Source organism: Corvus cornix, chromosome 7 (genome assembly GCF_000738735.6).
Source record: "Corvus cornix cornix isolate S_Up_H32 chromosome 7, ASM73873v5, whole genome shotgun sequence".
NCBI classification, from domain to species: Eukaryota; Metazoa; Chordata; class Aves; order Passeriformes; family Corvidae; genus Corvus; species Corvus cornix.
The window spans coordinates 32122496-32136892 of record NC_046337.1 but is presented as its reverse complement, the minus strand read 5'-3'; the positions used below and the strand labels follow the sequence as shown (position 1 = coordinate 32136892).

General features: G+C 36.8%; 1 protein-coding gene across 1 annotated transcript in view; it reads right to left on the bottom strand.

Moving 5' to 3' along the window:
- The window catches only part of TFPI (tissue factor pathway inhibitor), a 177109-nt gene extending 164255 nt beyond the window's left edge, over positions 1-12854 (bottom strand). The window contains exon 1 of the mRNA XM_039554869.1: positions 12730-12854. The gene's annotated coding sequence lies outside the window, so the exon portion shown is untranslated. The remainder of the gene's footprint in view (positions 1-12729) is intronic.
- Between the last annotated feature and the right edge of the window lie 1543 nt (positions 12855-14397).

Here is a 14397-nt window from a genome sequence, read left to right as displayed (position 1 = left end):
AAAAGATAGCAGTGCTTTTCAGCAGCTTTTTCCACTGATTAAACTGACTTCTATATGGGCTTTAATAGCAAAGAAACAAACATTAACCACTTAAAGCTCTTGATACACATACACACACACCCACCTATATCCCTATCATTATGATTGTTATTCTGCAATGTTATCACATTCCTGCAGCATTTTTGTTTATAGATAGGCCAAGTCTCCCCTGACTCAGGTTTCTAGTTGCATGGCAAAAAATTCTTGTATTATGGGTCTTTAGAGTAAGACAAAGATCCCTCCTGTGCCTCATATCATAATTCTCTTACACTACACAGAGCTCTCAGTGCCTTATCTACTTCAATTACAATATCAGAATCTAATTTTATTGGGTCTTGTGATTGTATTAGTGTCATTTAAATTAGCATCTGCTTGCAGCTACTCCAGACTGAAATTACCAAGTGACAATAGTATTTTTGCTCTCTTTGCATAAGAAACAAGATTGGCTGGCAAGGTTGTTCGTCCATTACAGACCCTTACTACTTTTTCATGTTTCAAACTTCATACCCATGATACTATGGACAAAATAAAACAAAACTGATTTCAATACATAGTTTTCTGTCCAGACAGCCTTAGTCCAAGTGATACAACATGAATAAAATGCCATACAAACAGCATTTGAGTAGATAATGCAGCATGGTTCTGTGGAAGGATTTCTATAGATTTTTTTCCCACCCGCCTCTTCTGTCTTCTGTGAAAGTTGTAACCCTGGGTTCTGGGCAGTACAATTAAATGGAAAAGTCAGAATATTGCACAAACAAGCCCTCCATCACACAGCTTGATCCTAGCAATAAATCCAACTAACTACAGTCTAGTACAGTATTTGAGGAAGAGAACTGCACATTTATTGTTCACTAGAACACCGTGTTAGTCATGTGAATCACAGTACTACGCATAGTGAAAACCCACCCACTTCATCATCTGATTTTACCAGGCTATAGGAAAGTCAACTCAGTCAATAGCGATGCATGCAAGTTATAAAGTGTATAATTAATTTTTTGTTCATGGCTATAAACCTTCTGGTTTTGAATAATTGACCCTTGTCAATGGGACAAATGACAGATATACTTGTGACAAAAACTGTAAGTTAAAGATGCAAAATCTCCCCCAGACACTCAAACATTCTTTCAAACTTGTCCAATCTTAAGCAGTTTCAAAAGCCATTCAATATAATTTTGTAATTAATGGTATTTCTCCAAACTACCCTATAGACAAAGCTATGCTGTAAAATATTTCTTCTCCACTTCATCCTCCCAGGCCAAAAAAGGTATCACACATCATTTATACTGTTCTCCTGAGTCCCCTTACACTGCCTTCACCAATATAAAACAAATGGAAATAAGCCACATCAAAATCTGGCTTTAGTCCACTGAAGTAATAAATAGTTACATAGTTTACATTCTTCTGGATGTTTTTTTCATTATACCTGCTGTTGGGGACAATTTTTGTCATGCAAATTTATGGGCACATTAGGTATAATAATTCTGTTTTGTATTTGATCTCTGCAGAAACACTATTAGGAGCTGTTCTAGCCATCTGAGTGTAATAAAACAGTTATGCTTTTAACACATCTTATTTGCCTATGAATAGCTTTTAGCAAGATAACTACAGGCTCTTTTTTATCAGCATATTAACATTTAATGTATGTTTGGACTCAGGGCCTGTGTGTTTGTTTTAAAGCAAGATTATGACATTAAGATTTCTGAAGAACTCCCCATTGCAGTTAAACATGACTGACATGAGGTTGTGTCAGTCACAGCCTTACCTAAGTTTGCTTTTTGTGCAAGACATTCACTGGAAGATTTAAATAGGTGGTGCTTGCTCACACTTGCTCTGAAGAGAGTCATTTCTAAAGTTCAAAAGGAAATATCTCCATGTGCAAGCGTCGCTAATAGTATCCTAAAAGTGTTCTTTTATTTCAGTCAAGATGAAATGGGAGCAAAGACCTGCTGTTTACAACTTAAAACTGGGTAAACTTTAAACTGGGTCCTTTTGCCTGGAGGAAGCAGATGAGCAGTCCAAGCTGGTAGATCTAGGTTAGCAGTCTTCTACAGGGGACTGACTGCCTCTTAAAACAGGAGTGAAGTGTGTTCTCCCACTGACACCGCTGTTGGTTGAGTGCATGTGCTCACAGGGAAAGTAGATTTAGCCTACCAAATAAGTATGCAGCAGGTTAAATACTATGATAAATATATGCAGCAGCATCCAGCTCTAGAGGGACACCAGCAGCCAATGGTTTCTCAAGACAGCAAAGCATTTACATGCTGAGATATATTAACAGTGTTAAGCATTTCCAAGAAATGCAAGTTGACTTTAAGCACATAGCTTAGCTCCCTTTCAGAGGAAGGCAGTATAGCTGGGAAATTGCAGGTGGTTAAGGCTAAATTGACTTAAATTCAAACATTTTGCAAATATTGACAGCATTTCTTTTTCATGGGCAATCACAGTAGCTACCAATTGATTGTGCAGAGTATACATACATATGAAGCTAATTTTTGCTAAAAAGAGTCCATAAGAAAAATACTATAAAAAATATGGAATTTATATTAGTAAATAGTATAAACTTTGGGAAGATTGACTAAGTTAGGCCTAAGCAGTCTCATAACAGAATTTCTGACTGGCTAGCTTTATTTTCCTACCTGAGACAGTGCTACAACATCAGCTAAAAAGAATATTTCAGCTGGATAAATAAGACTTGAAAATAAATTCAGTCATAACCAAACTAATTTTGTCTAATTTCGCCTTCCAAAGATTTAACACGTACTGCCTGTTCCATTCATAAAAATTAGGAAGTTTAACTTCATTAAGGTAAAGTTACAACTGTTTGCAAACAGACAGTAATTATGGACCTGTCAAACCAAACTGATTTGAATAGAAGGGAACTATTCAGCCTTTCTAATCCTAACTTTTGTAGGCAAGTATAACATATCATTACAAAACATCACATCAGTAAACTTATGACCACAGAAAAATAGCTGAATATGTTAGGGCAATTGAAAGCAATTCCATTCAAATAAAATTTTAAGTGAAAATCTGGACCTGCAGACATGAGGATTAAAATATGGGTGACATGCTATGCAACCCTATTCATTTCCTCTAGATTTTTTTTTTTTCATATGTCTATGCTGATTAAAATGAGTATTTGCTGAAATTGCTGTACTGGAACAATAACTACCAGCAATGTAACAAGCACCAAATCCCATTCTATCTGTCGCATCTTTAAAAGCCAAATTTCCTACTGTAGAAATTTTAAAACTATAAGCAGTGGGAAAAGATTTGTTTTTACAAGTAATGGATTTAATGCTTATTTTCTTCTATTTTAAAAAGACCTTTAGTACTACATCAATGACAGTTACATTTAAGAAAATAAACTCATTCCCCAAATGTGCATTTCTAGTCTAACAGCAGAAGCTAATATCCTGATTAATATTACATGAACATTTCCATTATCAGCTCAAGCTGACTGAAAAAATAAATGCCTTCATAATGCCTATTTTCAAGTTCAGTGTGCTGCCCTTGTCTTCCTATAATCACTTTTTCTGTAATCAAAATAATTCAGTGTTACCTTACAGAATCCACACAAAAGCAGATCAGTGCATGCAGACATGAAGGTACTTCCTAGTTCTTTCCCATGTTGGATAGCTCTGACCAACTTCAGGAACAAGGTACTTGTGACTCCCAGAGCCTGAGCCCTGCAGCTGCCAGAGCTTCTCTGCATGGAGCTGGACAGACATTTGCTTAAGTCTGACCCGTATGATCAGTACTTAGTACCCTGACACTTTCTCTTCCTCCAATTTTATTAGATCTTAAATAACGGATTCTATTGATGAGTGACCCCTCTATTTATTTGAATACTAAACTCCTGGTCACTCTGAGCTCAGTTCAAGTTGTAAAATGTCTCCAAAGACATTCTATATATTGCAGAAAGACATTAAGTTCTTCACAGGAGTAAGCTCTAAATAATATTTTGAATTATACAGCTGAAATGAGTTACAAAATTCCATGCAGAACTACAGCTATTAGCTGCACTTCCGATACAAAAGTGTTTTCTACTAAATAGTCTACAGCAGTTATATGAATTACAACTTATATTAATTCATCTTCTTCACTCATTTTTCATTTACATCAAAGAAGTCCTGTCTTTTTTTTGTACTGTTCCCAGAAATGGGAGAAAATTGGATAATCAGTCTTGAGGTACTAGTGGCAAAATGAATATCTTCCTTGCACATATATTTCTTAATAGCTTTTTTATTCTGCGATGATATAAAATATTTTAATTTCACTGCACTTCTCAATTTTATTACCAATGCCCTGAAAAGTTATTTTTTCAGTGAAAAGAAAAATTTTGTACAAGTAAGAAAAATCTAGCGATATACTTACGCTGTTTGCTGACACCACCTTTTCTCCTTCAAGTGTGTAAATTGACAGAAATGCTTTCATTTAGTTTGCTTTAATCTGTTTCTAAAGACTCTAATTGTGCTTTTCCTATCTTTGTGAGAATTCGGATGATCTTCATTCCCAAACCATGAAGTGATATCATTGTGTGTGGTAAACTTGTCAAAGGACCATGGTTCTCTTAAATTTGTAAGCGCTGAAAGTACACATTGCAGGCTTCATGCTGCAATGTGCCAGGCATTTTACATGCAGCAGACAGCAAGACACCTGACTTGATACAATTTTCTACATTCTTTGATTTTTTGAAAATTAGAACCAAAATGTGTCCATCTTTTACTGCCTCTGGTAACTTTGGATATGCCATGGAGCTGCACAGCTTTCTGACAGTGACTGATGGGAGTGCTGAGCACCTCTGACAGTCAGACCATGCACCTATTACTTTTCTGTTGTTTTTCTTCCCACAGAGTGTTTTTATGGCTTTCATCTTTGCACAGCTCATCTCTTCATAGTTTAATGATGCATTTCCTGTATTTCTCATGGGAGTTAAAGTTCCACATTCAATCTATTCTCATTTTGTCTTCAAACTTCTGTTTCACTAGAGGTTCTTACTTATGGGTTTTCCTATATTCTTACAAAACACAGCTCCTACAGAAAATATTTTTAATGTTTAGAGCTATGAGTTGCAGCAGTTGAACTAGAGGCAGTTCAACACAAGCTTTTCCAACCAAGAAAAATTCCAGACTCCAAACAGCTGCTCAAACCCTCTCCCTGCAAGCTCAGGTCCCAGGACTGCCTGCCTCTGGAGGTGGAGGACAGCTCACCATGATCTCCTTCAGCATGAGCTGCGCCAACTCTGTCACTCCAAACAAATGAGACTTAATAGTACTGCACCTCCTGGGCAAAAAGAAAATTCACTAACTAATTCCTCTTTCACGCTTTCCAGGCAGCTTTAGGAGGACAAATATTTGCTGTAACTCAAGATTTGAGAACTGCGGCAATGCTGAAGGGAGTGGGGAGAGAGAGACAGCAAAAAGCAGGCACGAGCAGCAACAGGCAAACATTCATCCAAACCACGGGACTTAACTAAGTTCTCAGTTTGTGATGAAACCACTCCTGCTGTTGCTGTCAAAACTGCAAGGTCTGCCTAAAAGCTGAGTTCCTCCCCCAGACTGTTTAAGATACTTATGCACAGCTCCCCTATTCTTCCCTCAGTAGAAATTCAGGAACCAATATTAGTACCTTTCAATAGAACGAGTAAAAGAAGAGCTTAAAAAGCTCCACCTTTAAGTATTCCAAGTTTCCTACAAAAAAAAAATAATAATCACACCTTCAGCTGTTATGAGCACAGATAGAGAAATCATCCTTCTTTACGCGCCAAGGCTCTCATTATTAAGAGATAAAAGGAGGAAGCATTATAAAAATGGCATGAACAGTTTTAAAGATTGAGGAATCACACATCAGATGACGGCTGAAATGGAGCTAAGAGGACACAAAACAAGCCATTTTCAACAGGCCCATTCCAATCACATCATGTCCTGAAAACATCAAGCTGTGACTGAGACGTGAGAAAATGACAGCAGCATTTTCAGAGTTTAAATCCAATTTTTCCATATGAGGTAAAACTAAACCAGGAATAAAATGAAGTCATGGCTGAAAGAGGTAATTTGTAAAGCAGTGTTACAGCTGGTACATTTGAAGTCGATTTTTTTCTGTAAAAAAACCTAAAATATGCCAAAATGTTAAGGAATGAGTTAAATACATCTGAATACACCTGAAGTATGCTTTTTATTAACATTTTGACCATAGATGTTGCAACACGAAAGAATTATGACAGAGCCAGGTACCTCCTGTGTCTCTGTACTTGTTCTAAGCCTTTGTTGAATACTTGCCACATGATCTTGCTGCAGTGCTGATACCATAAGGATTAAAAATGATGCAGAGTAACTCTAGAGCAAGCTTTCATTCAGGGTGAGGATGAGAGCTTGATCACACCAAACTTTCTGGTGTAACAGAAATGAGTGCAACACAATGCCAGAGTTACCTGCAGACTCCACACATGCTATGCTAGCAACAAGGCACACAACCCTTCTGCTGCAGGTGTGGTTTCATGAAGGTAATTGGGAAGGTGTTAGGTTACATTAAGAGAAAAGTCAATAAAATGCTTGTCAGTACAGAGATTATGTAAATCAGCGACCCCATTATGGGTATCAATCAGCAAACAACCCAGAGATCCTACAAACAATTACTGCTATTAACCCTTGCAGAAGCCAAACAAAGTGGCTCATGGTGAGATTATTTGAAACAATGCTGATGCTCTTCATTTTTCAAGGAGTCCCTTAATATGTTACTTAGCTTTTTCAAGTTAAAAGAATGCTTGTTGAGGCCAGCCAGCACAAATATATAGTTATCCAGAACACTGTTCTAATGCCATAGAAGACATATGTATGATGTAGGAGGCTTTATTTGCCCATAACTTCAGAAAAAGACCTATACTTTTAGCATCCTATTTGTGCATTTGAAGAAATTACAGTTCCACACTTATTTTGGATGGAAAAGCTGAGTAACTAATAATAATCTGTTTCATTTTATACTCTTGACACCTTTCAGTATTTTAGAGCACCATTAAAGCTCATGGAATAATCAATATTAGAGTGATAAAACCAAATCACCTTGTGTTTTTAGAAATAAATTGATAATGAAAATGAAACTTACAAAACAAATTGTTCTCTGAGGCTGAACACAAAGCTGTGTCATAGAACACAGAACCCAAAGAGATTAAACAAAAAATTCTGACTATTTAACAAAAGTTGTCCAAATTTTCTAGATTGTTGCAGAAAAAAAAAAAGTACTTAGGAAATGGCCTGGAATCTGAGAAGGAAGAAAAAAATTAGAACAGGAAAAGGAAAGCAAAAGTACAGCAAATGTCTCACAAAAAAGTTAAAGTGCTTCCTCCTGTATACTATTTTGGAAGGGGCTAATATTAGAAGATTAACATCACATCAAAGTGAATAATTACGTATCCTACATCTAGACAAAGTGCCTGATCTTAAGAGCACTTGTGCTGATTAACTCCTGTGTATAACTGAAACCAAATGACATTATTCTCCAGTCAGTGTCAATAAACTTGGGAAGGAAAAACTGCAGGCAATTGAGTTAATTAATCCTGGAATAAATCTGTTCATAGGCAATCCAAACTGAGTAAGTTTTCAGCTCTATTTTACCCTAGTTCGCATGTAAGTAAATGGAAAAGTAATAGACGTGAATTAAACATTTTCATTTCACAGTACTAAGCATTCACCCATCACCCATGAAGTTCATTCCTCATCCCTTGGGCATCAATTGCAGCAGTGCTGGCTTAATAAATGAGCACCAATTATTCAGAATTATTAAGAAATGTACTCAGCACATACTCCCCTCTCTCACATACATCCAAGAGTGCATAGCCACAGTCTGGCATACAAAATATCAAGGCACAGGACAATTACAACACATAAATAAACTTAACAGAGAAACAATAGTGCTAGTAACTATCTCTAGCACTGTTTGGGTTTTTTTAAGAAATAGGGTTTCAGAGCTAGAAAAATGTCCTCACAAGCTGTGTGTTACAAAAATCAATAAAATTATTGCTGCTCCAATCAGTAACTTTTCCATAAAACATGCAAATATACATATAGTATTTCTTTTTCAGACAATAGTTAATGGAACTACAGATTCAATACTTGGAATTATTAATTGTTATACCTTTTATACTCTTTCTTTGCATTACTTAAAAGGAAAACTGTTTCAATTATAAGACCTAACTACCAAGACAGCTATAGTAAACACCATCTGGTAAGTATCACAAAAAACCCCAACCTCCCCAGCACATTCTGCACAGCAAAAAGATGTTGAAAAGATAATAAAATGTTGACTCAGGAATGCTTTTTAATGAAGAAAACCTCTTGGCTTCTCCTAATTTTTAACTGCATTCAAGCTTCCACTGCACTGTTTTATTTGTGGCTATCTTCCCAGAATTCGTTTATAATGTTCTTAATTTAAATAGTTAATATTTGCTGATCATTTGGCTAATCTACACCAAGACTGAACAAAGTTTAAGTTTTCAAACAGTCTACTTTGAATCAAGTCAATCAGACATCATCTTACTAAGCAGTAAATACAACCATATTAATCTGATAAGTTATTACTCATTCCTGTAAGGAATAATTTTGTCTCAAGGAATTTTGAACGGAGTGTTAGTTCTTGGGACAAAAAAGCAATTCAAACTCTCTCTCTCCTGTTTTTCTCTCTACGAGTGTACCATTTTGCAAATGGAAAGGTTAATTCACACATATGCTTGTGCATGGAGCCTTCACCAGGCAGGAACTGATCTCACAAAACCCATCGGAACCAATTTACAGTAATTTACAAACTCAGATTCCGCAGCATCTAGTTATTACTCCCTTATAAAGCAGTGACTAACTCTAAAGCAGGAAGTTCCTGAACCACAAATCTCTGGAATCTGCCAGTGTTCCTTCTGGAAAGACTGGAAATTATTCTATGTTTTACTCCTCTTGCCTCTTCTCCAAACATCTGTTTCTGGCCCTTGTCAGAGAATGGATATTGAGCAAAATAGACCCAGTCTGACTCTTGTCATGATATTTATCATTCAGCTTGCTTTATCTTCATTTTTTGAATACTAATTTTTATTAATTTTAAAGTTCCACACATAACAAAAGTTGTGAAAGACAAATTTCATTTTGACAATGAAAATATTTTTGCTTTTGATGCCTTTTTCTGCTAATACAGTGTATTTGCACATACATAGAAATCTAAGTTCAAAACAAAAACTAGTCAAAATGTTTCATTAAAGACCCTACCACTATTCAAATTTTATCTGATTTCCCTATGAAGAGACACTGATCTCACAACTAATCAAAAGTGTTGGCTCAATTTCATGATGCTTTCTCATTCAATTGAATTATATTATCCTCCAGAGTTTCTTCAGTCACTGAGGGCTTTTAGAATTTTTGAACAGGTCTTCATTTTCAATCATTCTATCCTTCCTGAATTTATTGCCTTTTCTCATTTTTTCATTTTTTGTTTTTCAGCTGTCCCTATTCTTAACAAACATTTTCAAATCAGCTTTTCCTGAGCAAATCTCCAGAATATTGTTGGGTATTTATACCACACAGCCCTTACCTTAAAAACCACAGACTGTTATGCATCCATTAATAAAAGAGCTGACAACATTCTACCATCTCTGGGAGGTTTTTGAGCTCTCAACCTTATCATTTCTGTAGCATAAGAATAGCACAGTTACAGGGCTACCAAGGCCTGCAGGTGTTTGATCAGAATTACTTTACCCACAACTATAGCTGCTGACATTATTCTGTAACACTAATTTAAGAAACTTTTTATGAATAGGAAGAAAGAATAAGCAGTACCACTCTGTATGTTTTATTTCTGGGCACTCTTAAAATTTGCCTGCTTGAGAATACAAAAAAAATCAAAACAAAACAAAAAACCAAAACAATAAAAAACAACCAACCAACCAACAAAAAAAACCCAAACAAAAAAACCAACCCCACAATATAATTCAGATCAGAGTGATATTTTCTAAGGTAATAAATAAATCCATGCAGACTGCTGACAGAAACTACAGGCAGGTAAAAACGATAGCACATAAAGGGAAAGTTTTCTTCTCACACTTCACAGCAGACAATGCCATTTGCTGTTTTCCTGTAGCACACTGCTGTCTCCCATATGGTATAATGGCACACAACTGTTTTGCTACTTTCCTTACACTCCTTTCTTATTCCCACTTCCAGGTTCTCTTTTATCTGACCAAGAGTTACATTAGTGCCTTGGACACAAAGTACCACAAGCAAACAAGGATTTCTGTAGCAGCAAATGTCCAAATACTTAGAAACTTACAGTTTTCAGTATTTTAAATTCAGAGAAACAGCTGGAAACATTTTCAAAGTCACAAGATGCCAAAATACAATACTTTCTCATTTAAGCATCTCTTCATATGACTGCTGAGGAGGCTCATCAGACAACAGGCTACACTGTAAATCCTATTGCTCTCAGGAGGACTGCAGCTCCATGACTAGTTTAGATGTCTCTTACACTGATTAAAATTAGCATTTAAAATATACACAAAGGGAATATTTTCTGAAAACTAATAGTCAGGTTAAGGCTTTGTCTTGTTCTGCATTTCCAAGTTTCACTGATGAAGCTGCACCTGTTCAATTCAAATCACATATACTTCTCAGCAGGTTTTGACTTCATCAGAATTTCAGATATAGACAATTTCCCTACAGAAGTGTTATTTTGCCTGATTAGTATTTGGGGTGTTCTGTTGGCATTTGCTCCATCTACACTAGAGGGATAACAGGGTTTGCCTCCAATTGCTTCTGCAGCCATAGCTGCCTACATAAGAGGGTCCAGCCTGTGCTCATCATTGGTCTGGCTCATAAGAGGTAGTTAAATGATTCATGAGTTCTTCCCAAGCCATCTAGAATTTGTGCTGAGTTCCAGACGGGTAAACATAGGGCCAGACAATTTAAATTTAAGAAAAATGGAGTGAATCTGCTATGGCATCGTTTAAAACCTGCCATTGGAGCTTGCCAACAGACATCCTGCATTGTGTCTATGACACACTCCAGCTGTACTTTCAGTAGAACAGACAGGGTTGTGTAAACACAACTCCTATAGCAGAGGACATATTCCAGAGCAGGGATAAAATTACTCTGGAGGAGCCACAACAGCTACTGGCTCAAAAATGACACAAGTGTTATGCAAATGGTATAGCACAGGGCATCACGAGCCTGCTGCTCTCACACCTTCCCCAAAGTCTGTTAAATTCCAACACATATCCCCTTTACCTATCAGATTCCTGATAAGGGACCATAAGATGAAAATTACCCTGGGCCATTTTCTTGACTTGTGGATTTGCATTCATGTGACAATATTGCTCTAAGTGGCAACTTTATATTTATATTCATTTTTACTCTGATATTTCTGAATATTAATTAGAAATACTTCCTTCTCTTCATCATGTCTCTTTTGGCCAGTGCAAAACCAGAAAACAGCAGGTGGTGGGGAGTGCAGTGAGAGGTTGAGTAAAATGCAGCAACATGAAGCATTCTGCAAAATCTTAGAAGTGTAAATCAACTCATACAATACCCTGATGAGCAAGAGACACGTTACCCCATTTTATGGGAATCTGAGACACAATTTAAGTGACTTGCCTAAAGCCAGAACTGTCAGATTGGGGATTAGAGATCCTGGTTCCCATTCTCTTCCATTTACTATCCTGACTTATAACTGCAAAACGGAGGCATAGCCTGACTCAAGAAATGGTATTAAAGAAGAAACCCAAAGAAATTCTAGTGCCAGACTATAACATATGGTTTGCCTTGCAGAAGATGATCAGAAAAGTTTAAGCAACAATTTAGATTTTGGCAGTTGAAAATTTTTGTGTGTTTTTGCAAAACGATACAGAACAAAACCTCTATCAAATACCTAAATTCAGTGTAAAAATACCTTAAAATCAGACAGAAATTTTTATAGAGAGATCTGAGACAACATAAGACACCATTGAAATACTAGAAAATTATGTGCAAAATGGAAATTTGGTTGGATTTTACAAGTTCTGAGAAAGCAGGGTTGGATATTTCTTGACGCTGGTGCTCCCTGCATCACCCAGCATTTGTTGTTTGCTATTGGCAACGTAAATCTTACCTGATGTTAGTAGAGAAAACAAGCATGCAATACTCTGAGAAGACTGTAACTGGGTTTCTTTGAACCATATTCAGGGAAAAAATGACAAGGTTCAGGGCATCTATTTTGATTCTATGCTATTTTGTAGTATCTTTTTATCATTTCTAAGTAACCTTTAAACAAGTGAATAATTCAGTTTCACAATATAGCAATGCTAAGTAATTTTTCCCAAACTCCCATAAAGTGCTTTTTACAGATTTGGGAAAGCAAATCAAAGGTACAACTTCACCATCCCAGAATAAGGTATTGAATGCAGTATGCTAAGCTAACAATGATCTGATTCTATTCCCATTTTGCTCTCTCCTCTTTTTCACTGCCCCCAAATCCCTCTTGGTTTTGTCTGACAAACTAGAGAACAGCTCCTAAGAGAAGCCACAGCCTTACAAAAACCAAGAAATTTTGCCAATAAAGTTAAATGAAAATAAAGCAAATAAAGCGGAAAATTTCTGCTAAGTTTACCAATATGTTTATGTACAAGCCCCAAAACACTCCTTTTTTTTCCAGTAGAAGCCACTACACACCAAATCTTACCTTCTGGAGGATTCTCTTTGACTTGATCCTAGACTCAGAACTTACTCTGCCATGGTCAGGCCTCAGAAAAAAGGAGGGTGTGCCCCAAACTAGGAACACAGCAGCATTCTCACAAAAACTGTACATTCACAGAAAGAAAGAATTAAGCAGCACACAACTAAGAGGAAAAAAAGATCCAGAAGGGAAGACAAAGAGTCTCCAGGGAAGAGCAAAACTAGAAATCAAATGCACCTGTTGTGTTGTTCCTTCCCAGTATCCATGCCTGGAAGTGAAAATTATTTTCCAAATAATTTCATTAAACCAAAAGCATATGTGTTCTGCAACGCTTGTCCTTAAAATCCCCGTTATTTTGTCAAACACTTCAAACTTATCTTTGGCAGCTTTCTTGACATCTCTTCACCCTACCCAGCATTGCTACAGCTAAAGTGGTGCCTTCTTAAGCTGACCTGCCAAGTGCTGATGGCCACAGTGAGGACCCATGACCCACATGGGGAGTGCAGCCTGTTACAAGTGGAAGGAGAGAGGCTCTGCTGCAGGGGAAAGAAGTCCCAGTCACTGTTATCGTAAAGAATGGAAGATACAAAGATCCCCTCCTTCAAAACCCTACAAGTTTGTCTTTAAATTAAGAAATAAAAGAAGCTGGAGTGTTGGGGTATTTTTGTAGCTGCTGAGCCTCTAACTCAAACTTCTTCCCCAAAAAAAGGAAGAAACATAACAACTAATATAAGTTATGGTTCTTAACTGCCTCGGGAACACTTTTATCTGAAAAGAAAATTACCCTGCAATAAACGCAGAACACACTGGAGACTGAACATCATTCCAAGGAGAGGAAATGAGTGATCCATTTTGCATTTACAAGGTACATCCTGAAGTAATCATTAGAAGCTTTTTTTTGCATCTTTTGAACAAACCAGTCATTGACATAAACAGCTCTGCAGGAAAAAATGTTAAGTGCCTGCTTAAGTTCAAGAGATGGGAGAAGGAAAAAGGGATTTTCTTCCATGAAATTAAACATGCCTTTGCTCCACAGATGGGAGAGCTTCCAAGGGACCGGGTGTTACACAGACTATTTCCAATTGAGTTGCACTCTTGCCATAATAGCAAAATCACTTGAAATTAACTCTTCATGTAAGAAATTCTTGAAGCTGGATTCCCCTTACTTCACAGAAAGCCAGATTCCAGTTGTTCCATGAGATAACGTAGGCATTTTGCAATAGACATACAGTCTGCTCCAAAGAATTGTCAGGCAGTGCATTTTGTATCTAAGGAACACCACCAAATATTATGAAAAACAGCATCTGCCAACACTTTGTGTAGTGCAGTCTGTGTTCCAATACCTACAGAGCTCATACACAGTGTTTAGTGTTAGGCTTCAGCATCAACTGGAAAATAATTTTCCAAAATAATTCTGTCTTTCAAGCATGGGTCTCCCTGAACTTCTAAGCATGTTGGTAAAATAAACACTTGTATTCTTCCATTTATAAGCAGAAAAAATATCTTAAGCAGAGTCAGTGATATGAAGGCAGGCAAACATTCCACAGAGCTGCAGAACACATCACACAGGAATACAGTCCTGGATCAAGAAGCCTAGCACGTTGTTAAAATGAAAGCAGTAAAAGAAACAAAACTGCTCAATGAAGAAGTCCTGAAATCATTGCAGAGACTAAA